Source organism: Nannospalax galili, unplaced genomic scaffold (assembly GCF_000622305.1).
Source record: "Nannospalax galili isolate Female #2095 unplaced genomic scaffold, S.galili_v1.0 scaffold125, whole genome shotgun sequence".
In the NCBI taxonomy this organism is placed as follows: domain Eukaryota; kingdom Metazoa; phylum Chordata; class Mammalia; order Rodentia; family Spalacidae; genus Nannospalax; species Nannospalax galili.
In genome coordinates this window covers 109,275-134,967 of record NW_008354705.1, presented here as the reverse complement: position 1 = coordinate 134,967, position 25,693 = coordinate 109,275, and the positions used below count along the sequence as shown (strand labels likewise).

Below are 25,693 nucleotides of genomic sequence, written 5' to 3'. Positions count from 1 at the left end.
CTGCATGTAGGTAAGTGCACCCATGTCATGCAGTGCCTGCGGAGGTCAGAAAAGGCTGTCAGATCCCCTGGAACTGGAAGTTACAGACAGTTGTTAGCTGCCATGTGGGTGCTGGGATTTGAATCCGGGTCTTCTGCAAGAACAACCAGTGTTCTTAACCACTGAGCCATCTCTCCAGCCCACAAATACTTTTTTAAAAAGCATTTAATTTGAGTTATCCCACACAGGGGATAATTCTCCTCCCAGAAGCCATAGGTTACCAAATAAAAAGCCCAGTGCCACCACATATAAGATACCTCCCCTCAAGTTGTTGGTCAGGAGTATTGCCATTGCTCTTGCTTACCCACCAAAACTTGGTGATAAGATCCCATTACTTTGGACACCATACATATTGATCATAGGTCATGGGGAAATCAAGTTGGCACTGACCAGGAAAATTTCTCACTGCTGGCTAGCTTTCATAGTACTGGATGGTGCTATGTAAGCTGCTGGTGGTGGGGTGGGGATTAGTTATCAACAATCTTACCCAGCTGTGTACCCTATGAACTATATTAATGACCAACACAGCAAGATATGCCCTTGGGTGCAATAGTGACACAAATGTAATAGGGATACCTAACTGATTTCTAATTGGATTAAAGGTATAGTCCACAGGAGGAAACACATGCCTGGTATTGTAAATCTGGCTAAGATGCATGGTTGGGAAGCTCATCGGCCACAAGGGTCAACCTACCACTATTATACTGCTAAATTGGACATGGTATCAAACTGCCATCTAAATTTGTATCTCCCTACCCATCAGTGTAGCTCTCAGACCTCATCAAAGAAGTTTCTTGATGAAGTAGATAGTTGTTAAGACAGAAACTCAAGACTGGTCAAAGCGTAGAGAGTGTCAGTGGAGTGCCCAGCCACAAATGGGACACCTATATCACTACCACAACAACCCTCAAGGCCCAGAAACCATGGTGGAAGAGGGGGCAAAAAGATTATAAGAGCCAGAGGTTGAGGAGAACCAGAGCAAAACAGGGTCTTCTGGACACGATAGGACTGCTGCATTCCTGAACTCTCAGCAGCTGTGGTTGCCTGCACAAGACCTGCACAGGATCAAACCAGTCAACATTTCTAGCAGGAGGAGAAAGGAGTTCATAAGCCCCAACCCTAACTGAGGACCTATGAACAGCTGATAGCTTCTGGAGGAGGGAGAGTCAGTTTTCTTTAAGGGTGCGGCCCCTGTTAGTCAGAGGTGCTCCCGTGGATGATCCTACAACCAGGAGTATATTGGTAGCACAAATTAGAGCTAATGGATTTTTTTATTTAAAAAAAAAAAAAGAGGACACAGAGTTAGAGGGTAAAGAAATAGGTGGTGGAACCAGGAGAAGTTAGGAGGAGTGGGAGCAAATATAATCAAAATACATTGTATAAAATTCTAAAAAGATTAATAAAATTTTTTAATTAAAAAGATACAGCCAGGTGTGGTGGTGCATACCTTTAATCCCAGTGCTCAGGAGGTAAAGGCAGGAAGATCTCTGTGAGTTCAAGGCCAGCCTGGTCTACATAACAAGTTCCAGGCCAGCTGGGGCTACAGGGAGACCCTGTCTCAAAAAGACCAAAAAAAAAAAAAAATACAATCAAAATAAATGATACTATAGTCGTTTGAATAAGAACTGTCCCCCATAGCCTCATATAATTGAACATTTAGTACCCAGTTGGTGGCACTGTTTGGGAAGGTTATGGAACCTTTAGGAGGTGGAGCCTTGCTGGAGGAAGTACGTCATTGGAGGTGGGTCCTGAAAGTTTATAGCCTCACCCCACTTCTAGTTCACTCTCTCTGCTTCCTTGTTCAGTCGAGGTATGAGATCTCAGCTTCCTGTTCTGACTGCCTGCTGTCATTACTCCCACCATTTTGACTGTCCCTGGAAACATAGGCCAACATAAACTCTTCCTTCTTTAAATTGCCTTCAGCCATGGTATTTTATTACAGCATCACTAAAGTAACAGATACAGGCACCGTTTCCAATGTAGGTAGATAACACTGCAGTATAAAGCTCTGAATAGGAAGCCTCGCTCTCATCTCTTCATGGAAAAGGGAAATGAGCAAGTGTTAAAGAGATGTTATGACATACCAGCACCCCAACTGAAAACTGCTTCCTTAAAGTAATAAAAGGACTTTTTAAAATGAGGGAAAAAGAAGATTCTTCCTCCCCCAGCAGCTGTCAACTTCCAATTGTTCCTCATTGACCCCTTCCCTGCCAAGATTTTGGCCAACTTGATCAAATGTAGGCCTTGTGCAGGTCACCACAATTGCTGTGAGTTCATGATTACAATACTATGTCATGTCCTGAAGACAGCATTTCACAGCACTCCTCCCCATTCTGCAGCTCTTACATTCTTTCTACCTCCTCTTCCAGAATGTTCCCTGAACCTTGGTTGGGGGTGGGGGAGGACATAGATGTGCCCTTTAGGGCTGAGCACTCTGTCTCTAATTCTCAGTTATGTATCTCTCCATTGACTGCTGTCCCCTGGGAAAAATAAGCTCCTGTGACCAGGATTGAGAGCAGCCCAGGTCTATGGGTATAAACATAAATATTTAGAAGGTTAAAAAAAAAAAAAGAAAAAAAGTTCAACATCCTTAGCCATCAGGGGAATGCAAATTAAAACTACAGTAAGATTTAATCTCATCCAAGTCATAATGACCATCATCAGGATACAAATGACACCTTGTTTTGTGAGGCAGGATCTTGCTGAACCTGGAACTCACCAATTCAGCTTGACCTGCTGACCAGCAAGTGCAGGGATCGTTCTATCTCCACCTCCCCAGTTCTGGAATTATAGGCACATGCTGCAGTGTCCAGCTGGGATCTAAACTCAAGTCCTCACGCCTGCACAGAAAGCACTTTACTGACTGAGCCATCTTCCCAGCCCTGAGTACAGGCTTTCCTACTGTGAGATATATGTTCTTCGCACATATGTGCAGCTCATGACAAAGTAATTGGTACTGTCCCATTTATTGAGACTCTAACCTGATAAATTTGATGCTCGAGAATGCTGTCACTGATCCAGAATGAAGAAACCGAATACCCCCAACTCCAGGCTCACCCTCAAAGTCCCTGACCTGGAGCCAGCATCTTCAAGCAGAAAAAAAGGCCTCTACTGTCAACCCGGCCTCTCCTCCATTAAATTGCTCTTAATCAGGCTGGAGAGGGGGGCTTCCCTGCCCTCGGAAGTTTAGAAATAGAGACTTGGAGTGGGTGGGAGTGGGGGCAGGAGGAACCTTCGAGAAGCAAGCTGTGCTATTCTCATTGTTTTTACTCAAACATGAATCTTTGTTCTCTGATGCAAATTTTGAGAAATTGGTGCCAATCTGCTCCGAACAAAAGAATTTTGGTCTGAACAAACAAAATTTGATATAAAAGTCTGGCTTTCCTAGTTGCATCTTGAGTGTCTGCCTCCCCCTCCCCCGCCCACATTGGATCACTCCCAAAGGTAGAGGAAAACTTTGAGGAAAACTTTGTGGGTTGTTTCCCAGTTATAGAAGACAAAGAGAGTCCAGGGTACCATATGTCAAGATTACTAAAATAAACATCCTTACACTGCTTAGAAGACTGAACTGGCTAAACAGTCCTTTCTCAACAACTCAAAGACCAAGGGCTCTGTGAATAGGGAGCTCACTTTCAATGAGTGTTTATGAAAGACCTGATCCTCGGCTTATTCTAAATGGGATTTTCCACTGGCTTTGTTGTCTATAAGGACACTACTTTAATTAAATATTTTCATTAAATAAATAATTGTTTAATGGAAGTGTACTTCTCCCTTTCAACCATATACCCAAAGACCGTAACCAACCAAAATTTTTCTGATCAGCTACACTGAACACCGTAAATATTTGTGCATGTTGTTTTAATAACATGTCGTTTTAATAGCTGCATATTTCATTTCATAGTTATGTCTCAGTTTACTTAGTACCTGATTCTTGAATATCGAATATTTTCATTTTTTCTAAAATTAAAAATAATGCCTTTGTGAGGGTTTTGTGGCTAAAACCCACTTGTCATCCATCTATGGAATGATTTACCTTAAAATTACAGGAGAAAGGACCTTGGGTTAAAGTACATGAGTGTTTTATTGTTTTTCATAATCCTGACTCATATTTAAATTGAAAATCAATCTACTAATGTAAATACCAGGCATTGACTTCAATTTTGCTGCCAATAATCACAACTATATTTGTAGATTATTTTCTATACTTTATTTTTCTTTCTCTACCCCATGCTTAGTTTTATTCTTTTTTATAATCACAAAGACAGGAGTATTTCAAAATATGTTATGTTCAACTGAAAACACATATGACCTAGCATCTCATATGATAAATACAAAAAAAAAAAAGAAAAGAAATCGACCTGTATCTGATTCATTCAATAATGGGTTTCCACTCTTGAACCTGATTCCATACACCTGAAGTGGTCAAACATAGCTACCAATCAAAAATTCCAAGCTCCTTCTCAGCCAGTTGAATCAGTACTTAGGAGGGACCCAGGAGCCTGTGTGGGTTGGAGTTAGGTTGAATTTTAAGTAAGCTTTCCCAGAGGGACCATGGTATCTGGAAAGTCTGAGACACTAGTTTAAACCTAGGGCCATTGACTTGAGGGCCACAAGGAATCAGATTTCTACTTACCTGAGAGAATTCCCAGGCAGCCAGGCCTACGGGATGATAATAGAACTGCCCAAGAAGCAGCACAGTCTTGTCTAGAAGTGTTTGTTTGGAAGCTAGATTACCACAGCCGCTTGTCAAAAGCTAGGGTCCCCTTTGAATTTGGGACTCCTCTCTCCCCACAGCTCTAGGGCTCTAAGAGCAGCTCTTATAAACAGGTAGAATCAGAGGCCTGTTGGTCCTTTCCACCCTAGCACTGCTTGGTTCTACAATTCTGAATAATAAACCGAAAGCAGTTCACAGACAGAGATTCCATATTTTCCTATTTGTCCAAGAGGACATAATGTGGAGTTTGGATATTTGTAATGGAACTGGGAAGCTAGCTGAGACTCAAAAATAACAAGAATGTTCTACATGTTTTTTAGCCACCTTCCCTAGGATGCTCAGATCCCCTTAAATACCCCACACGATGCCGATGACCTCCAGCCTCCAAGAACACTTGGTGACTGAATGCTCGGTCTGTGCCACTCCTGTCATAAAACTGAAAATCATTATTTTTATAAATAATTTATACAAACCCCATCAATTACTTTGGGTGAAAAGGTAAGTCACCTAAGACTTAACCTCATGCTACCTGAGTCTCTTTCCTTCAAAGTGTTCCACCTGCTTGAAAAATAAACTTGACTTTGTTGTCTGAGGAAGGGATTGCCAAAGTGCTGTACTTAGCCCAGATGCACGTGTAGACCCCCAACCTTCTTAGGAGTCATCATTGGAAATGCAGACTCCCAGGCCCACCCTGGACCTGCTCAGTCACCGTAAAGCCCTGGTGATCCACAAGCATAGCACATTGACATCTGAAAATCTTCCACCTGGATTGCTCATGAAGAATGCTAGCAGTTTTCCTGATTTAAAAGCAATAAAACTCATTGTAAGGAATTTGAAAGGCGTCCCCCACCCTACTCTGATCCTGGAGGAGGAGAAAGGTGACTTGAACTAGATAGTATGTAAGCAGGCTCTTACACAAGGTAACTATGACTACCAAGCCACCTGCAGATGTGTCACTAACACAGCAACTTCCTTAAATCCATTGAGCCTGGATCAAGGTGGAAGCATTGTGGAGCAAGGGTTGAAACGAATAACTATGACAGTTATGAATGATAATGCAAAGAACTCACAACTTTGTGGGCAGTTTGACAAACTTCAGAGCAAATAGGAAAATGTCTATTTTCTTGCTTAAGACTTACTGTAAGAACTGGAACATGAGTGCTGGGTTGGGGTCCTTGGGAGCCATCCATCCCAGACAACTCAGTCTCAGCCAAGTGCGACTGAGTCTAAGGCAAGTAATTCCTGTGGACAGGACTAACCCTGTAGGGTCTCCCAAGATGGCAGAGAACTGAGGGGAGAAGTAGAAGTTTGCTGGCTCCCAGAGGGTTGAGAACACAGAAAACCAAGGTCAGCAAATGGGATCTTCTTAACTTTCCTAGAATATAGGGAAAGCAGATACTGAACAGAACACTGAGTTGTATTCTTCCAAACATTCTAGTGTGGTGTGGGCTGCAGTGAGGAAAAGTCTGTAAGGAGAGGGCTTGACCAGCCTCCCCCACCCTTTCCATCCTCCAGGACTAAGGAGGCAAGCCCAATGACCCAAGTTCAAGTTCTTTACATAATGTTTATAGTAATGTATTCAGTTAGCATTGAAATATTAAAATTCTCTCACACAGTTAAAAATGCTATGAAAACACCATTTTTAAAGACAGTATCATTACCATATTTAAATAGTTCCCATTTTAGAGTGTTATATTATTCCTATTTTTCCCTGTAATATATGATGCTGCAATAAATATCTTTATTCACACATCTTTATCCACATACCAATTATTTCCCTTTTAAAGATCAAAGTAAGCTATATATAGGGAAACATGTAGAAATGAAAAGTATATACTTTAATGACTGTTCACAAAGTGAGCACCACACAGAAGCACCACTGGAGTAAAGAGACAGAATATAATCAGAATCACAGGCCCCTTGGTGCCACCATCCAATTACTATACTTCCCCTCTGGGTATACTATCTGCACTAGTCAGTTTTCTATCACTACAACAAAATAACTGGGATAAGAAACCTAAAAAGAAGAAAGGTTTACTTTGGCTCACCGTTTCAAAGGTTCTAGTCCATAGTCATTTGGTTTTGTTGCTTTGAGCCTTTGATGAGGCAGCATATAATAGCAAATTTGTGATGGGGTTACTCACTCATTTCATGGGTCCCAAGAAGCAAAGAGGAAGGGAGAGAAGGGGCAAGGACCCCAATATGCCTTTCAAGGGCACCTCCACAATCATTTAACTTCCTTCCAATATGTCCCACCACTTAAAGATTCCATCTCCTCCCAGTAACACTGTGAGAGGGGACCAAGCATTGAATATGTGGTCTTTTGGGAAGCATTCCAGATTCAAACCATAGCTTAGCCTAATCTTTAATACAAATGCATTGAATTTTAGATAAATTAAAATGTTTATATAGCTGATTGTGTTGCATAGCTATAAACTACATACTTACATATTTTAAACATCATATTTATGTCTTTTATGCTTCTTATATATCAACTACATATATAGCTCTAAATTTCATGCTAATTCAAATATAAACTCATATTGCTATTTCTCTGCTTCCCTTTGTCAACATGTTTGTGAGTTGCAGCCATGTTTTGTTTATAGCAGGAGTCCATCTATCACTATTGAATGAATAAACACAGGGTTCCTTTTGTGTTTGTCGGGCATGCCTGACTCTCAGCAGGGATTTTAGGCTGCTACCTCCTCCTCAGACAGCCAGAAGCAGAAGTCCACTAGTTTTGTTCTTGATGTTGTTGTTGTTGTTGCTAAATTCTAAGTGGATTCCTGGGCAAAAAAAAAAAGTCACTATTTTGCCCTTGATTTAGATCCCTAATTGTTTTCCATAAAAGCTGTGACAATTTGTGCTAAAGAAAAAAAATCAAAATTGAGCATGGTGGTGCACACCGTTAATCCCAGAACTTGGGAGGCAGAGGCAGGTAGATCTCTGTGAGTTTGAGGCCAGCCTGGTCTACATATTGAGTTCCAGGCCAGTCAGTGCTCCATAGTGTGGACTGGCCTAAGACTGGTCATTCTCCAGCCTCAGCTTCCTGATGCCATTGTTCAACTCTTACATTTTCAAAATAGCCACTAGAGATCCTAGTGTGGTGGCACACATCTTTGATCCTAGCACTTGGGAGGCAGAGGCAGGTAGATCTCTCTGAGATCGAGGCCAGCCTGGTCTACATAGCGAGTTCCATGCCAGCTGATGCTACAGGGAGACCCAGTCTCAAAAAAACAAAAGATCAAGGTTTTCTGAGGGATGAGTTTCAGGAATATTCTAAAAATAACAAATTAAATCTTCACAATAGTATTTTTAGCTATTATAACTAATACTCAAAAAGACAAAAAAATCATAAATATTAAAATACTAGTATCACATTTGACAAAGTTCCTTCTGATACTGTATTACTAAATTCTCATAAAACTGAGGAATACATTTTATTTCCATCCCATTTTAAAAATGAGGGAACTAAGACCCAAAAACTGAAATGACCTGGCTAAGCCAGTCTTGTCTACACACAGCTTGCCCAACAGTTAAAGAAGTACATCACAGACAGTGTGGGATAAAGTCATGTTAGGGATACAGTTATGTTACACATAAAATAAAAATAGACATTAAGGGGCTGGAGAGATGGCTCAGTGGTTAAGGGCACTGACTGCTCTTGCAGAGAACCCAGGTTCAATTCCCAGCACCCATATGGCAGCTAACAAACATCTGTAGCTCCAGTTCCAGGGGATCCAATGCCCTCTTCTCACCTCCATGTACATTTCATGACACAGGTGCACTTACATACATATAGGCAATACACTTATATACATGAAATAAAAATAATAAATAAAAATTTAAAAAATAAATATTAAAAAATAAAGACTCATCCTTCTAGGGTCACATTCTCTGCACCAGAAAGGACCTTCTGCCAGCAAGACCCTGGCATGTCATTGCTTAAGTCGTTCAACCTGGAAATAGCAAATATATTGCTCTCCCTCCCCTGCTCATGGCAGACAGAACTAATCAATTACCATCTAGCCACACTCTGCCATGCACAGCCATCTCTGCCTTACCTGCTACACTGCCTTGTCTCTGCTCCTTAAATGTGGCAAGTTCCATGCTTTCTTCTGGCCTACAAATTCGTTGTGGCCGATCTCCTCATGGCTGGACAGTTTCTACTTCTTGTCTTTAGGGTGGCAGTTCAAATGTCACTTCCTCCAAGTTTTTGCTGAAGTTCAATCTCAAGTAACATCTCCTTCCCTGACCTTCTGTCTTGTCTCCAGTTTTAAGTTGAATTTAGCTTCCCTTTCTGTGGTTAGTGTAGCTATTGTTTCATGATTTGTTTACATATGTCCAATGCCTGGAAGAGTCCCCAGTACATACCAGTTGATCATTTAGTAGTTGTGAATATGTCAGATAATTGAGATGGCTTTTTCCTGCTGAGTCCAGGCCTGACATGAACAGCCTTCCCACCACAATGTTACAGCCATTGCCTGCCAGGAACATCATTGAAACAAGGCATAAAATCTTTCTGCTGTGATGACTTTCCTTCATTCTTCAGTTTACAAATGGAGAAACTGAGGTCTGGATTAGGCCATGACATGCCTGCAGCAAAGGCACAGGATGAGTAAGGACAAAAAGGGACTGACATGAGCTGTCAAGTGGAGAAGTAAGGCCGTTCTGTTCTGCTCAGGAAGTTTGCCTATGAGGTACACACTTAACTACCAGCTGCCTTTTCCCCCATTCTGTGGGTAAAAGGCTGATCACATATAAGATTCTCCCCATGTTTCCGTGGATACAGAGATCCTAATCTCAAACTCTCTTGCAAATGGCAAAGGAGTGAACTTAATTTTAATAAAAACAGGGAAAATCATATGTGGGAACTTGATAAAATCTAATTTGGGCAATTTGGAGCTCATAAAGTAGAACCGTTATGTAAAAACTAGCAATTAGCTTTAGGAAACAATATGGTGAGCCTTTGGCATTGGTGGGGGTTGGGGTTCGGGACAAGAAGATGTGGGGAGGCAGGAAGAATCGTTCTTAGAGTTATAGGATGTGAGTTCGATTCCCTAGTACAGGCTTCTGACTCTATAACTGCCAGTCACTCTCCTCTCTAGACCCTTGTGTCTTAGACCCCAGGATTCTTGTTTATAACACAAAGTCAGTGGAATCTGTTTTCTCTTGTACAGACAAACTAGGAAGCAAATAAACAAGAGCTTTGGGGAAATGCCCAACGACCACTATTCATCATCTTACCCATCCCATCTTCTTCCCAGAAAAAAAAAAAAAAAAGGTGGTGGGGGGGATGAAGGAGTCCTGTGGACCACATAGCTTAGGCCAGGGGTATGAGAGGAAAGTGCAGGTGGAGGCCAGGGGTGTAACCTTCCACATCCCTCACATTAGGATGCTGGGGACCTATGGCAAACTGCTGGAGGCTGTGCACAGGAACCAGAAGCAAATTTCCAAGTCATATTGAACTTGGGAGGAAGAGGAAGACCTGGGTCTCCTGGACAGCAATTACCATAGCCCATAGAGTGTGCTCCATGCATATCTCAAATCCCATGTAACTCAGCCTGGCCTTGAGCTTCCTGTGTAGCAGAGAATGACCTTGAGCTTCTGATCCTCCTGCCTCCACCTCCTGAGTACTGGATAACAAGCATGTTACCACCGCACCTGGTTTTACTCCATGCTGAGGATCAAACCCAGGGCCTCATTCACTCTTCTCTTCTAACAATAAAGCTATATATCCTGGGTCCCACAAAGAGCTTTACACACAGGCTGTGCTATTCCCATCTGACAGAGAAGTTGAGTCATTGGAAGACATGGCTACTAAACTTAGGTCACACAACTAGGTGACCCAGCCAAGATTTCCTGATTCCACCTGCCAGCCTAGTTTGAAGCATCTTTTAGGGTTACAAAAGCAACTGACTGTGAGGCTGAGAACTTAGTACCTGTTTGTCCCTTTCCCCCAAATGATGTCTGAAGTTTCTGTCCGAGCTAGTAGGCACCACAGCTACAAAGAGCATTGTCTTTATCGCCGAGGCTTCTGCACATAGTAAATTTTCCCCAACCCTCTGCCAAGCAACAACCACCACTCCAGGCAGAAAGCAATTTTTCCTAGTGCCTTCCCAGAAGCAAAGTGGGTAATTAATTGCACTGAATAACACATTAAATGTACTAATAATTGGGTAGTCACAGCAAAATGATTACTTTGAAGAAATATTACCGATTCCCTGTTGTACTTAACATTTCTCCTTATTTATCATTACCGTTTTAATCAATAATAGTCACAATACTAATAAATCCGTCTTAATTTTAATTGTGTTCAATTGGATGTACCCATACTTGAGTATTCTGAGCATACTTCATTATTTATATTAATTTAAGATCACTTAAAGACAAATTACATAGTTTGTACTTTCAAGTAGGTAATTATGACAAAGTTTCTCTGGATTCAGTATTTCCCAGCTCAGAGCTGTGTGAGGTGACAGGGCTCTGCCATTTTCTGTTAGGCACGAAGGCCAGAGATAGAGAGAAGATGGGATTGCTCTCAAAGTCCCCTTCCATTAGCATATCCTGGCCTTTTAGAAAAGGTTTGCCTCTCTGAAAGTGTGATTGATAGTTCAGTGACTTTGCCCTTACTTCAGCACTGAGTCATGAATGCCATCTTCATTCGTTTGTTCACCAAGACGAAGGGCAAGCCCCACACAGGGCACCAGGAGACAAGGAGGTCAAAGAGTGAGAGTTAAAAAGTGTCCAGAAGACAGCTGGGGAGGTGGCTCAGTAGTTAAAGTGTTTGTTGAAAAAGTAAAGATTCCCAGCACCCATATAAATGCTGGGTGGGTATAGCAGCCGGCCTACAATACCAGCACTCAGGGGATTCCTGGAGCAAGCTGGCTAGCTTGACAAGCCAAACCAGCAAGCTCTGGGTTCAACTGAGAGACCCTGCCTCGATGAAGAGGGTGGAAAGCCACTGAGGAAGACTGTCAAAGTCAGCCTAAAACCTCCATGCACACATGCATGCACAACCACACACAACCCATGTACCTATGTACTTGTGAAGAGGTATGCATGCATACCACATACAGAGAGACGTATGCCAATAGAAAACTAAAAATAAAGTGCCCAGAAGTATTCGTTGAGGTTCTGAGAAAGGCTGGCAGTTGCCAACAGTGAGAAGCAGCAAATCACAAGCAACCAAAGAATCAGGAACATGACTCAAAGCAGAGGTGCTCTGTGGATCTCCCATACTGGTGAGATGTCAGGAAGCAGGGGAGCAGGTCTAGCTTTGAGAGGGCTTTGATCCCATAAAGTCTTTTAGAAGTAGCTGTGGAAGTGGTAGGAGAGAAGGCCCAGAGGGAGACCCATAGCAGGGAAACCCTGACCTTCAGACAGAGCTTGAAGTGGACACTTGGGGGTTAGTGATGCCAGAATGGAGGAAGAGGGAAGGTCAGAAGAGGAAATCAGGCTTAGGAAGGAGGAAGGTGGATTTGGTTTGAGAAGCCAGAAAGCAGTCAGCTAAAAGCCCAGAGGGGTTGGGAGGGAAGGCTGTAATGACTTAGTGGTTCTCACTTCACAGGTGTGTTGTGGCCACACCCCTGGGAGCACTCAGCCTAGGAAGCTTCTGAAGTTTATTCTCCTCTTCCCTGCCCAGGTCTGGCCATGAGGATCTTGTGGATCAGATTATACCCACTGAAAATTGCTCAGCTATGTTTCAATGATCTTATTTCATGTAGCCAACCTGTCACCCTCAGGGGCTGGCACAGGGACTGTGGCTTCAGAACGACAGCAGTAAAGAGGCCTTTGTCTCCCAGGCCACTCTGCACAATCAGGGAATTGAGGTCACGGCATCAGCAACAATTTATGAGGATGGCTGTAACTGTGCTCATGGCTGCCAGAAACCTAAAAGTTGTAAGAGAGGAATTTAATAGGAAAGGGGCTCCACCTCCTGGTAATAGTCAAACCCAACATTTTCACAGCACTTTACAGTTTATAAACGTAGGTCAGTGTTACAGCTGTCATTTAGCCTACTTCTTGACCTGGTAGAGATAACCAGACATAAACCCCCCTTTTTTAAAAATTTAGCTTCCACTTATAGGTCATACATTTTAGACCATGCTAACAATAACACAATAAAAATATGAATGAATGCATGGATATATAGATACCATCTTATATAATCCCTTCTAGTTAGAGACCTTATCATCCACTTCGGCATTACTGAGCCACATTACAGTTGTACCTGAATAGATAAACAGCCTGACTCTTTGTTATTTTTGAGTGGCCCCAAACTCAGAATCCTCTGATGGCTCTCTGAACTGTGCTCTCAAGCCAGGCTTCACTCAGACTTGTATACAAACAGTATCTCCAGCATCAACTGAGGAAGTCAAATCTGGGAGCCACCCTTATCTCATTAGAGAATCATGCCCTTTGATCCCTAGGTCTATACTATCAAACACATACACACACAATATCAAGCAGACTTCTCAATTATTCTATTTTCAATGAGAATAGCACACCACTTTCAGCAGTTTGATATGTTTAACAAGCTCATCACATCTATTCACTATCTTGGGTAGAGGGAAAAGTGAGGTCCTAAGAGATTAAGGTCATATGCCCAGGTCACAAGAGAAACACATGGCTCAGTGAACTTGTTTACATTATTACAGTCGCTTTTTGGTGCAAGGTTAAGTAAAAAGTCATTAGCCCAGATTCTATCCATATTGTAAAAGTCATTCCTATAATCCATGTGTAAAAGAGCCAGACCCGGACCATATGCTCTGGATCCAATGCTGAGTAGAGTGACTAGGAAGCAAGAAGGGCTTGGTGCAGATTCCTCTGGTCTGACGCAAATAACAGGGGTTATCACATTAATAAAGTTTGGAAGAACTGAGAAGAAAACAATCCTGGTGCCAAAGAGGGAATCCCAGGAGAATGTGAGCAAGCCTTCTGGAAGGCTCCAAAGAATATTTCATACAAGGGGTGTGAGGTGGAGCTGGGCTTCTAAACATGAACACGAGTTTGATGGGCAGCAAAGAGAGATATGTGTTCCAGGCACATAAGCTTCTACAAAGTAAAAGAATATCAGACTGAGGGGACAGTGGGCAAAGAGACCGAGAAGAGGCAAATAAAGAGGCCAGGAGCTGGGTGTGGTGGCACACACTGTGATCCCAGCATTCAGGAAGCTGAGGCAGGAGGATCTCAAGTCCCAGGACAACCTGGGCTACAAAACAAGAATCTGACTCAAAAAAAAAGTGAGGCTGAAAAGATGGCTCAGTGGTAAGATGCTTGACCTGCAAACAGAAGGACCTGAGTTCGAGCCTCAGAACCCGCTTTTTAAAAAAATACAAATTTAATTTTTTTTTAAAGCCAGGCAAGGTGATACACATTTGTAATCCCAGTGCTGAGGAGGTGGAGACAGGGGCTTGCTGCAGCCTAGTCTACATTGTAGAGATTGTCCTCTGGTCTCCACAGACATTTCCACATATGTGCTTGCACACCCAGACATACACACACAAGCTCAAAAATCTACTTCCTCTCTCTACATACAATGACTCTATTCAGGGTACTCTATGCCTCATGGATTAGACAAGGGGGTCAAGGAGCATCTCTAGTCTTGGTGGACCTAGAAACATGTTTGCACACCAGATGCAGCATATCTCTATCCCTAGCCTCAGGTCCACTGACCCTGCAGGACTCAGAAATTCTTAAATTCAACTACAAAGTATCAGCAGTTTCATTTTCTCTTTGCTTGTGGTGCTTGCATTCTCCCCCCTCATCCTATTCACCAAAGACCCATATTCCAAGGCCTCCTCCAGGCTCTGGACCCATCCTCCACCTAAAACGAAGGAAAGCGTTTAGATATTACTTCCCTGACCCAAATAGCACAGCAATTCCAAGCTCATAGTGCACCTATATAGCACACATTTGAAGACTTCCTGAAGTAGATAGTCTGTGATTTGCCACAGTGGAACTAGCAATGGGGTGGCCAACTCATGGTACACTTGCAGCCTTTACTTGGGAGCATGAGAAAATTAGCCTGAGCTGCTCAGTTTCTCTGTAGGTTGGCCACATCGAGATGGGATTGAATCTGTCAGGTGTCTGTTTTCCCTGTGATGAATAGCCTCTTGGTTTCTATCTCTGTCTGGAAGATCCAGATCCCCAACTAGAGTGGCAGATCCACCTGGGGAAGTGTCATTTGACAGAGGGAGAGAGATCAACCCACAGCTTCCTGGAGATGTTCTTTGAAACAACAGTCAAACTCTGTGGCCCTGCGGTTTAAGGTACCAGCCCCTGCCTCAAATAAGCCACATGGGTGGCTGTTCCTTCCTTTCCCTCCCCTTCTCCAGCACACACAACTTTCTTAACCTGATCCACTCCAGGTGGGACAGAGAGGACAAAGCTGTGGTCTAAGGATCAGAGCCCATCTCCTCTCTGCCAAGTTTATCCTGAGGCGTCAGGCAAAACCCTAGCCCCTGTTTTCCCACCTACAGAACAGGAAGGCCACTCCCCCAGGGTTGGTAGTCTTGTATTTTAGTGGAATGCACCTGTTCTGGAGGCTGGAAAGACCAGGTGACCCATACCTGCCCCAACTCTCTGGACCCAGAGGAGCGCCAATTACTTTGTAAATGACCCCGGGCGGTGCACAGTAGTTACCAAACCTAGTGCTGTAGTGTGACACCAACATGGTTGTGGCCTCAAGCCACAATAAATCCGGAAGCGCGTCGCCTTGATGTGTTCATCTACAAAATGAGAACGTCACCAGTTCTTCCCTCCAGGGCTCTATGAAGGAACTCATGGCCCAGTGCATCTAAAGAACTGGCTGCAACTACTAGGTGCCCAAGTAACGTTAGTTGTTCTAGTTGCCGGAGGATGGGGGCGATCGTTAATTTAAGGGCAGAGGCTCTATAACAGCAGCCCAAAATCGCTTTCCTCGCCTCCAGGAGAGGCGGCGCCGGCGCTTGGGGCGCTGCGTGGTGACATGCGTTTCTCTTCTCGTGTTTATCCCTCGAGGCTTCCTTTCGGCGTCTTCTTCCTCAGCAGCTGCTCTGTCAGCGGTCCATCTGCCGCCTCGCTGCGGAGCAGCTACGGAGACGCGGCTGCCAGCCCCGCAGAACTTTGCTGCTGAGTTCAGGGCGCCCGACGCTGGCGGCCATCACCCCACGTGCAACCAACCAGTCTGCGGCTCCTTCCTGATAGCACCGCCTGCGCCCCAGCCCTGCGGCCCAAGTTCCAGCCCAGCACCCCTCAACCCAGCCCAGTACCCGGTGCTCCAGTCCTGCACATCTCAATCCACCCGTCCCCCTCAATCCAGTCCAGCACCCCATGCTCCAGCCCGCCCCCGCCCCCAACTCGAGCCCTGCACCCTTCAACCTAGCCCCGCATGCCGCGCTCCAGCCCTATACCTTCAATCCAGGCTAGCACCGCTTAATCGAGCCCTGTACCTCTTGCTTCCATTATGCATGAAAGCTCTCGCCCTGCCCTAGAGTCGCGCAGGGCTCCAACCTGCGTCTCTTGCTCCAACCCTGCACCCCTCGCTACCAGCATCGCACCCCGAACTTCAGCCCTGGATCCCATCCAGTACAGAGCTCTGCAACAGGAGAACTACCCCGGCACCCCGCCTTCCCCAAGTACAAGTGGGCAGTGGGGCAGGCGGCCAGGCCTGGTTCCGGGGAGTGGGGCGGTGCATGTGGCGAGGAGGCCAGCTGGAGGAACAGGAGGGGACAGATGCCATGAAGGCCCGGATTTGTTCCTGCAGGAAGAATTTGAGGAGCTAATTGTCTCATTATCCAAGAGCGATTTCTCCATGGCCCTGCCACACCATGTGGAAAGATATCCTGGTGTGTGCGTGTGCAGCAGTGGGTGGAAGGGAAGGAAGGGGAAGCTGGCCTGGTTTCTTCCAGGCCTGTGCTGCAGAGCAACTTCGAGCTCCCAAACCTGGCAAAGAACTACTTTATTCAACCATAGCTTCACATCCCTTCCATCCAGTACCTCCCTATTCCCCTACACAGCCTCAGCATCAACACACACACACACACACACACACACACAACCTCTTAGACCTTATTGCCATTGCCATTTACTCTGAACCTGATCTAGTTTCCAAACAATCTTTAAAACCATGAAGGTGCTTAGGTCCTGCCCTGTTCTCCCCGGTTCTCCATGCTTTTTTGTGCCTTGGTCCTCAGCCCACTTCTGCTCCCTGGTTTGTGCCATGCTGCACCCTCCTGCTGGGTACCCTCTGTGCTCAGCCTTCCTGCATCCACCCCATCACTTTTCCACACCCGCTTTCAGGGACCCGTTCAAAATCCCCAGCTTTTAGTATATGTTTTTCCTGCCTGGTGTGAAAAGGAAGGTAAAACGAACCAGCTCTGTATGGCACCTTGACACTCACAGGCGTTTTCCCCCTACACTCTGACATCATAAGTGACAGCCTTGCCAAGTGGGCAGGATGACCCCTGACCTCCCTCTCACCCCGTGCACTCAACTGGTAGATGGAAAGATTATTTACAACCCATTTGTACACTCTGTCTGAACTGGGAGAGCTCTCGAGTACAGGAGACCAGACTGTACTTACCAGGTCAGGTCAGCCCTTGCTGAGGTTATCATGGAGCCTGGCCAGTTGACTGCTACAGGGCTCAACCTTTCCAGCCTCCTACCACCTCTTTCCTCTGACCTCGTGTCCTCATGTTCAGTGTGCATCTGAGTGTGTACATAGGAGCCGCACATGGCTGAGAGAGAGAGAGAGAGAGAGAGAGAGAGAGAGGGAGAGAGAGAGAGAGAGAAAGCTGAAGTCACTGATGTGTTTAACCAAATAGCAAATTGCTTTCCTCACTTAACAATTTTTTTAATTTATTTTTATTTTATGTGTATGAGTGTATTGCCTGCATGTCTGTAAGTACACCCATGTCCTGCAGTGCCATTGGAGGTCACAAGAGGATGTGAGATCCCCTAGAACTGGAGTTATGGACCATTGTTAGCTGCCATGTGAGTGCTGGGATTTGACCCCAGGTCCTCTGCAAGAGCAGCTGGTGCTCTTAACAGCTGAGCCATTTCTGCAGATCCTCAACAATATTTAATTTTTTTAAAGCTGAGCATGGTGGTGCACACCTTCAGAAGGCAGAGGCAGGCAGATCTCTGTGAGACCAAGGCAGCCTGGTCTACGTAGTGAGTTCCAAGCCAGCTGGGGCTACAGGGAGACCCTATCTCAAAAAATAATTGTTTACATTTATTTTATGTATGTATATGAGGCTGCACAAGTGCCATGGTGTGCATGTGGAGGTCAGAAGACAGTTTGCCACAGACGGGTATCTCATTCCACCATGTGAGTTCCAAGCATCAAACTAACTCAGGCTTTGCAGCAAGTGCCTTTATCCAATGAGCTGTCTCACCAGTCCTCACTTATCAGTGCTGTGACCACCTTACAGTGCAAGATAGCTTCTCACTTCTAGCTTCACATTTGTATTCCAGGAAGAAGGGGGATAGGCGGAAGTGGGGGAGGAGGAGGAAGAGGAGGAGGATGGTGGGGGAAGGGTAGAAAAGGTAGTATATCTTTCAGGAAAACAAAATTTTCCCTATAACACCAACAAAGTTCCCATTTACATTGGCCATACTGTATCATTTGACTCACAGCTGGAAAGGAGACTGGGAAATGTAGTTGTTTCCTTGGGCACAACACTACTCTAAACAATGCCAAGGTATTATTGATAAGAAAAAAGACAATGAGACAGATGTGTGATTGTTCCTCAAGGTTTTCCTCCCTCATAGGCTCCAGGAGGATAACCACCTTTACATGTTCACAATTGTGTCCCCAGGGTCAATCCCAGTGCCTGCCACACAGTGGGTACTCTGTGAGCATGCATTAAGTAAGGGAATGAGTAGAGGAAGGTGTGAGTGAGTGAATTCTAAAGTCATCACTATTAATGAATGTTCAGCTCTATCAGGCATGTCAAACTTTTTAAAAAAATATTTATTTCATATTCAGTCATGTGTACGCCTGTGTGTCTGTGTGTGGGTCTGCACAGGTATGTGCAAGGAGGTCGGATCCTCTGGAGCTGGAGTTCCAGGAAGTTGGGGGCTGCCTGAGGTTGATGCTAGAAACTGAACTCAGGTCATCTGGAAGAGCAGGAAGTGCTCATAACAGCTGAGCCATCGCCCCAGCATGTCCAACTTTTGGATATCATGTTGTCATCTTCAAAGTTCATGAGTGAGAACTGTACAATTGAGTTGCACTTTTCAAAAAGTCTCAATGTTTTTAAGTACAATTATGATTTTTGTACTGGGTCACATTCATAACTATCCTTGACCAACTGTGCCTGTGCAGCTTGGACACACCCGTATGGACTCAAATGCAAGACACTTGAAATTCTCTATCAGCTTTAATATATACCAGTAAATGACGGAGCTCAAAGATCTCTGTACCTCCAGCCTCTCTGTTTGATACTTGGCTAATTCCTAACACACACTATCAGGTTGAAATAAGTCAGATCTACATCATTTTTTCTGGGTTATCTGAGACATGGCCTCCATAATTCCATTCTTAAATACCTGATTATGAAGCACAAGATTTAAAAAAGCATCTAGTGTTGACACTACCATCCGTAATTATACGAGCTCAAGTGCATCCTCACATGGCAACTGACTGGAACGCAAATTTTAAGGCAGGTATTTATTGCTACATATAAACCATTTTTGAAGAAAATGTATTTCTTTTAATAGAAAAGACATCTATGTAGATTTTTTTAAAATCCCATCTTCACAAATGCTATAAATGTGATAAATGAATAGAGGCATGAAAATTAGTCAGAAATATTCTCTTAGATGAATAGGTTTTAAAATCATTAAAGTTGGATTATTTTTCTTACTGAAGAAAATAGGACTTTCAGATCAGATCAAGATACCCTTAAAAGGGGTAGCATTTTAATTAAACTGCTTTTAAAACTAGCCGGCTTTTGTTTAAGCTGAATCTCCGAGAGGAATTGCTTCTGTAGGCTTTGGGGACCAGGACAGCTGCAGGGGGTTCCAGAAGACAAAGGTGGAAACAGGGGTGTTGGGTTGATGTCTTGCCTCCCTCTAGATGGTGGTCAGGTCTAGGTCTTCTCTGCATCCCTAGGAATGCCAACAAGTGTCCACTTGTCGCATTAACTGAAGCACCAGTAGCACATCATTACGACACAAGTGAAATTCCCCCGAAAGAAGCATTAACTCTTCAAGAGATGCTTATGTTTTGAACTTATTCCTGGTCCTCCTCTTCCCCCTCCTCCTCCTCGTCCTGTGCCTGCTCCTCCTACTCCTCCTCCTGCTCCTCCTTTTCCTCCTCCTGCTCTTTCTTTTCTCCTTTTCTTCCTCCTCTTTCTCTTCCTCTTCCTTCTTCCCCCAGGCTGGCCTCATATTCCATGTGTAGCTAAGGATGACCTTGAACTCGTAGTCATCCTGCCTCTACCTCCCAAGTGCTGGAGTTATGAGCTTATTCCACTCCCAGCACCGCACCTGGTTTCTGTGATGCTGGGAGTGGAATCCAGGATCTCATAGATGCTGGGCAAGCATTCTACTAACCAAGCTATATCACTAGCCCCCTGCACTAAAACATGTTGGCACACACCCATAATCTCAGGACTTGAGAGGGTCACAAGTTCAAGGCTAGCCTAGGCTACAAAGTAAGACCTTGTCTCAAAAACAAAACAAAACAAAAAAAGCAATAAAAATAACCACTGTGTCCCTTTTCAATGTGGTTGTAAGAATCACAGAGGAAGAATGGGAAGTGAACCAACCAGAGCCATCCTCTGTTTGTTTCTTTTTGTTTTTGTAGCCAGAGCAACTACAGCCTACTCCCGTTACATGTTAACCGCAGGTGAAAGCCAGGTGTAGACGAGGCACTGACACACTGTCAGCAAGAAGGATTTTCAGGATCTGTAATGGTTTCCATGGGAGCATCCTGGTGGGATGGTTTGGATGGAGGACTGTGAATTTTCAGCACAAAAGTGCAATGCCAATTTGATAGTGATGTGTGCAGGCTTATACCCACTCAGGCCTAAAGAAGAAAGTACCTGTTGGCAGAGTGACCGAGGCTAGATGAGGCAATGAGGTGAGGCCCAGGGCTCTGCAATATGAGCTCGGGTCCTGAATCTGCCACCCTCCCACTTCACACTAGTGTGGCTTTGTATTAATGATCTGCAAGCTGCAAACTTGACTTCTCATGTGAAAGATGGAGTCTTGAACTGATCCCAAGGGGCTCCTCTCACTCCAGCCAAGTGACTCAAAGCAGTATCTCAAAGCCTACGCAGTTTAGGAGAGAATGGTTCGGATGGATGCACTCGCCCAAGGCCCACTGCAGCTGCTCCTATCCTGCCCTGGTCAATGCTTGGGTCCTTCAAGGGTTCTCCTCCTCCAACTTAGAAACTTCCAGAGCCCCTGGGAAGAGTCAAGTTAGGAGTCTCTTGGCAGGGCTTCCAGGTCACCCGTGTCTTGATCTGTGAGAAGATGGTTGCCCACCCAGGGCATAGCTGCAGATGTCAAGGTAATGTGTCTCAATCTCAGCAAACGTCTAAGAGCCTGCAAACAGGTGCTGACTCACTCAGTTCCTACTTGGACTGCATTAGTCATTCAAGTGTTGAGGAGTGGTATAAATTCCTGTCATCCTAGTTTATGTGACCACTAAGATTTATTCCCAGAGACAGGTCATTAATGTTTCTTTCCTTTATTTCTTCTTGGATTCCCTGGGAATGCACATTCTTGCTCCACTATTATAGACTGAAAACAGCTATGCTTCGGTCAGGGAGTCCGCAATAAATCTGACTTTAATAAACGACAAAAGATCACCATCCCAGAGACAGTCTGTGCCCCTTTCCTTGTCTCCTTTTATAAAGAGATGCCTTTGGCATAAGCCATAACCATCCAAGTAGTCACCTCCCCTGTAGATCTGTTGCTGATAGGAAGGCAACTGTGTGACTATGGATCATCAGAACCCTGCAGCATTGGTGATGGATGGGGAGGATCCTGATCTCCAGGTTCCAACATTCTCCTGCTGTGTGACCTTGGACATGTGACCGGCTCAGAACCTCAGTTGCTTCATCTATACAGAGAAGTCCTAATTCTTGACCTGTGCACTTCCTGGGGTGGGTAAGGTTTGGATAAGGGTGGGTAAGAATCAAAGTGTGTGCCCCTAGGGAGGGCTAGGAATGCTTTATTACTGTTGGGCTTTTAGCAAGGAAACACAGGGAAGCATTTTGAAATTTTTTCCCTTTACAGGAGAAACCTGTAAGCAAGTATCAAATGGGCATCTACCCTTCCCCATGTCCCTCCAATTAAGTCACACTGCTCCCCAAAACCTCACCTGCTCAACCTTGGAAAAGTCTTGGGAGGGGAGGTTCCATGAAGTTTCCTGGAGACCATCATCCCACCACAGGTAGCTTGGCTAAGGAGGCTCTGATAACTTTCTGACTGGGATTAGCCTGATGGTCACATCTTTGTACATTATCCAGCTATAAGAACCTTGAAGGTAGCTGTTAAATGGAGCAGGCATTGAGGAATGATTATCTAAGTGAGTTCCAAATTAATCCAAGGGATTAACATCTGGCTAAACTCCAAACAGCCTTCTGAGTGGTTGGGAGGCATCTACCCTACAATCCTGGCATTTCTTCTAGAAGCAAGACTATTCTGAAAGATAGATGCCCATCCCCTTCCTTCCAGGAATTCACTCTGAGAACCTCAACACCTCCACTTCCCAAAACTGTGGAGCAGGAGTTTAAGAAAATTAGCATACAGACCAATGCACAAAGCCCTCTATAAACTTCTATCTTCAAGTCCTCTATAAACTCCTGTCTGACTTTGTAAATAACAACCATATAAGAATTTTCCCAGTAAACATTTCTGGAGGCAGAAATGTATGGACATTTCTGACCTGCTTCTGACTAGTTAAGGAAAGCTTGTAAAAGACTGTACTCTGGCTCCCTTTTTACTGTTCCATAACCTTATCCATAAAACCAGAATGATTCTTTTTACCAGTCCTCAGTTTATATATTTCTGCAGTCTCCAGTCACAACAGGATGCAAATGAAAAAACTACTCAGGACCTGCAGCCCCCCCCCATCCTCACCCCTCACTATGGGTCCTGCTGACTCTCCTTTAGCCCTAGGCCAGCTGAGGTATCTGCTCCATAAGGCACAATTTCAACAAAGTGCTCCCAACAGCAAAATTAAGGTGTGGTCTAAGTGAGAGACCTGTGTGGATTCCAGCCTATCCCCTGGTTCCAACCAATCCCTACAGTTTGTTCCCAGTCCTTGCTTCCTGCCCATCAATTCTGACACACCGACTTCCTGCTACAGCATCAAATGAGGAAGCAACAACTTCACACAGACCCACTAGTTCCCACAATTGGATGAGGTCAGATCCCGTAATATCTCAGAGTGGTTTTGCTTTTCTGACTGAACCCCAGATAATATGGGAGGGGGTCAATACAGATAAGAGGAAAACAGAGCTATGCCCTGCAGGGACTGAGGGGCTGAGGGGGGACAAGCTGGATACAGGACCACAGCAGAAGTCAGGCTGTCAGACACAGGACCCAGTGGAACTTTTGGACTTCTGGGTATAGACTCCTTGGCTGCCTTAGGAAACTGCTAGTCTCAGAACCTGAACCAAGCTAGTCAAGACGCAAACAGCTTCTACCTGTGGAAGAAGGGTCACATCAGGAGTTGGTGTGACAGCTGTGTATGCACTCACACAGACACATAAGGACACAAGGCATGTGTGGTCTTCCTTAGTCAAGCAGTCTTCTTCCCTTTTCCTTTGAAGTGATGTTGGAAATTTCAAAAACTTCTAAATCCTAAAATACAGACTGGAGAGAATGGCTCAGCAGACAAGAGCACTGGATGTTCTTGCAGAAAACTCGGGTTTGAATCCCAACACCCACACGGTAGCTAACAACCATCTATAACTCCAGTTCCAAGAAATCCAATGACTTCTGTCCTCCATGAGCACTTACATACATGCAGGCATAAAACACTCCTACACATAAAATAAAAATTAACAAATTAAATAAATAAATAAATAAATAAAAGTAATGTGCTGAGTTTAATCCCAACACTGAAGTGGCAAAGGCACGTCGCTTTCTATGAGTTCATGGATACGAGGCCAGCCTAATCTACATAGGGAGTTCTGAACCAGCCAGAGCTGCATAGTAAAACCCTATCTCAAAAAAAAAAAAAAAAAAAGTGAGATTTTAGAAATGCAACCCCTGTGGAAACTTTCTGACACCCTGTCCTTCTCAGTATCTCCAAAAAGGGGCAGGAGGTGTGAGGATGTGGTATGCCTGAACCCAACAGCCCATAGGGAGGACTTCCTGTGCACCTGAAGGATCCACGCATATGGCGGGGGGTGGGTAGGGACAGGGTCAGCGAGGTCCTCCCGGCCTCAGTGGAAGCAGGGTAGCCACTCTTGCTCCAAAAATGGAGAGGTTGCCACTAGGTGCTGGGTAGAAATCACCTCTCCAGCTCAGAGGCACCATGGCTGCCATTTTCCTCACTGTTGCCTCCTAAGAAGAGAACTTCCCAGGCTTGGCCAACCCTACAGAGATATTAATGATTTTAGTTGACTTTTGACCTGGGAAAATCTCGAGCAGACTACGGAGAATATCTATTCTATCTGGGGTCCAGTAATCGGAACAGGGACAGGGCAGGGGATGACAAGCAGGGGTCCCACAGTAATGGGACACAGGAAGATTTGGATGGGGATGTCAACTGCAGTAAGAAAGGCTCTCAAAGGTCCATTCAGACAGTTTTAAAAAAACCACTATCTATGCCTGTATGGACGGTGTGGTGGTGTGCACCTTTAATCCCAGTCTCTGCTTGGAGGCAGACGAAGGTGGATGGATCTCTGTGAGATTGAGGGCAGCCTGGTTCACATAGTAACTTCCAGGTAGACTGGGACTAGGGAGACCTTGTCAAAAAAAATTAATTTAAAATTTAAAGGAATAAATAAGGGGCTCAGAGGTTAAGAGTACTGGCTGCCCTGCCCTTGCAGAGGAGCTGGGTTCAAATCCCAGTACCCACACAGCAGCTAACCCCAGTTCCAGGGGATCTGATGCCCTCTTCTGACCTCCACAGGCATTGCATGGCACCAGTACACTTACAAACATGCAGGCATTACACTCATACACATAAAAATAATAAATACGCTCTCTCCTGGGTAAGTCCATCACTCCCTCCATGCCTTGACTCCCCCAGCGTCATTCACCCTCCCATGTCCCCCACCCATCTCTCCTCCTAGCCTAAGTACTGTCCCATTTCTTGTCTTGGCACCCCAGACACCAGGGGAAGCACCACTGCTTCTTGATCCTTTGTATCCAGACAAACCCAGTTCCTCCTACAGTCCCCAGGAGCCCTTGAGGCCTCTTCCCACCCTCATCTCCCTTTGCATCTGGTGGCACAGTCACCAGCTGCCCAAGACCAGCATCTTCCCTGGGCCCTGCTCCCAGGCCAGTCTGACCCCCAAATTCCTAAGGACAACATCTTTCCTGGAGGGATCCAGACCTTAGAAGAAAGCCTGAGAGCATCTGATCCTCATCTGACTTGGACCTCTGTGGGAACTCCTGAAGACAAAAGCAATCTGGCCACTCCAATATAAAATCAAAAGAGAGAACCGGAAGCTTAGACAAACCAACTTTTCATGCCCAAAGAGTAAATCACAAAGACACGTAAAGTTTAAAAAAGAAGCAGACCTAAACTTGAAGGCCTGAGTCTCACACAAGAATCAGAAAGTACAAAAGAAATTCACGTGTCAAAATCACAGAGAAAAAATAATTACATGAAAAAACGAAATACCATATCTTGACAAAACAACAATAGTCCTCTAGAGGAGTACAATGAGAACCCCCTAGTTATAATGCAGGGCATGGAACTCAAAAGAACAATTATAAACATGATAAAAGAATTCAGTGAATTTAAAGAACACACAA

General features: G+C 44.7%; 1 long non-coding RNA gene across 1 annotated transcript in view; it reads right to left on the bottom strand.

Moving 5' to 3' along the window:
- LOC115067503 overlaps positions 1-25,693 on the bottom strand; it is a 46,692-nt gene that overhangs the window by 12,680 nt on the left and 8,319 nt on the right. Inside the window, exon 2 of the long non-coding RNA XR_003846913.1 lies at positions 17,322-17,475. This is a non-coding gene — a long non-coding RNA (uncharacterized LOC115067503). The remainder of the gene's footprint in view (positions 1-17,321; positions 17,476-25,693) is intronic.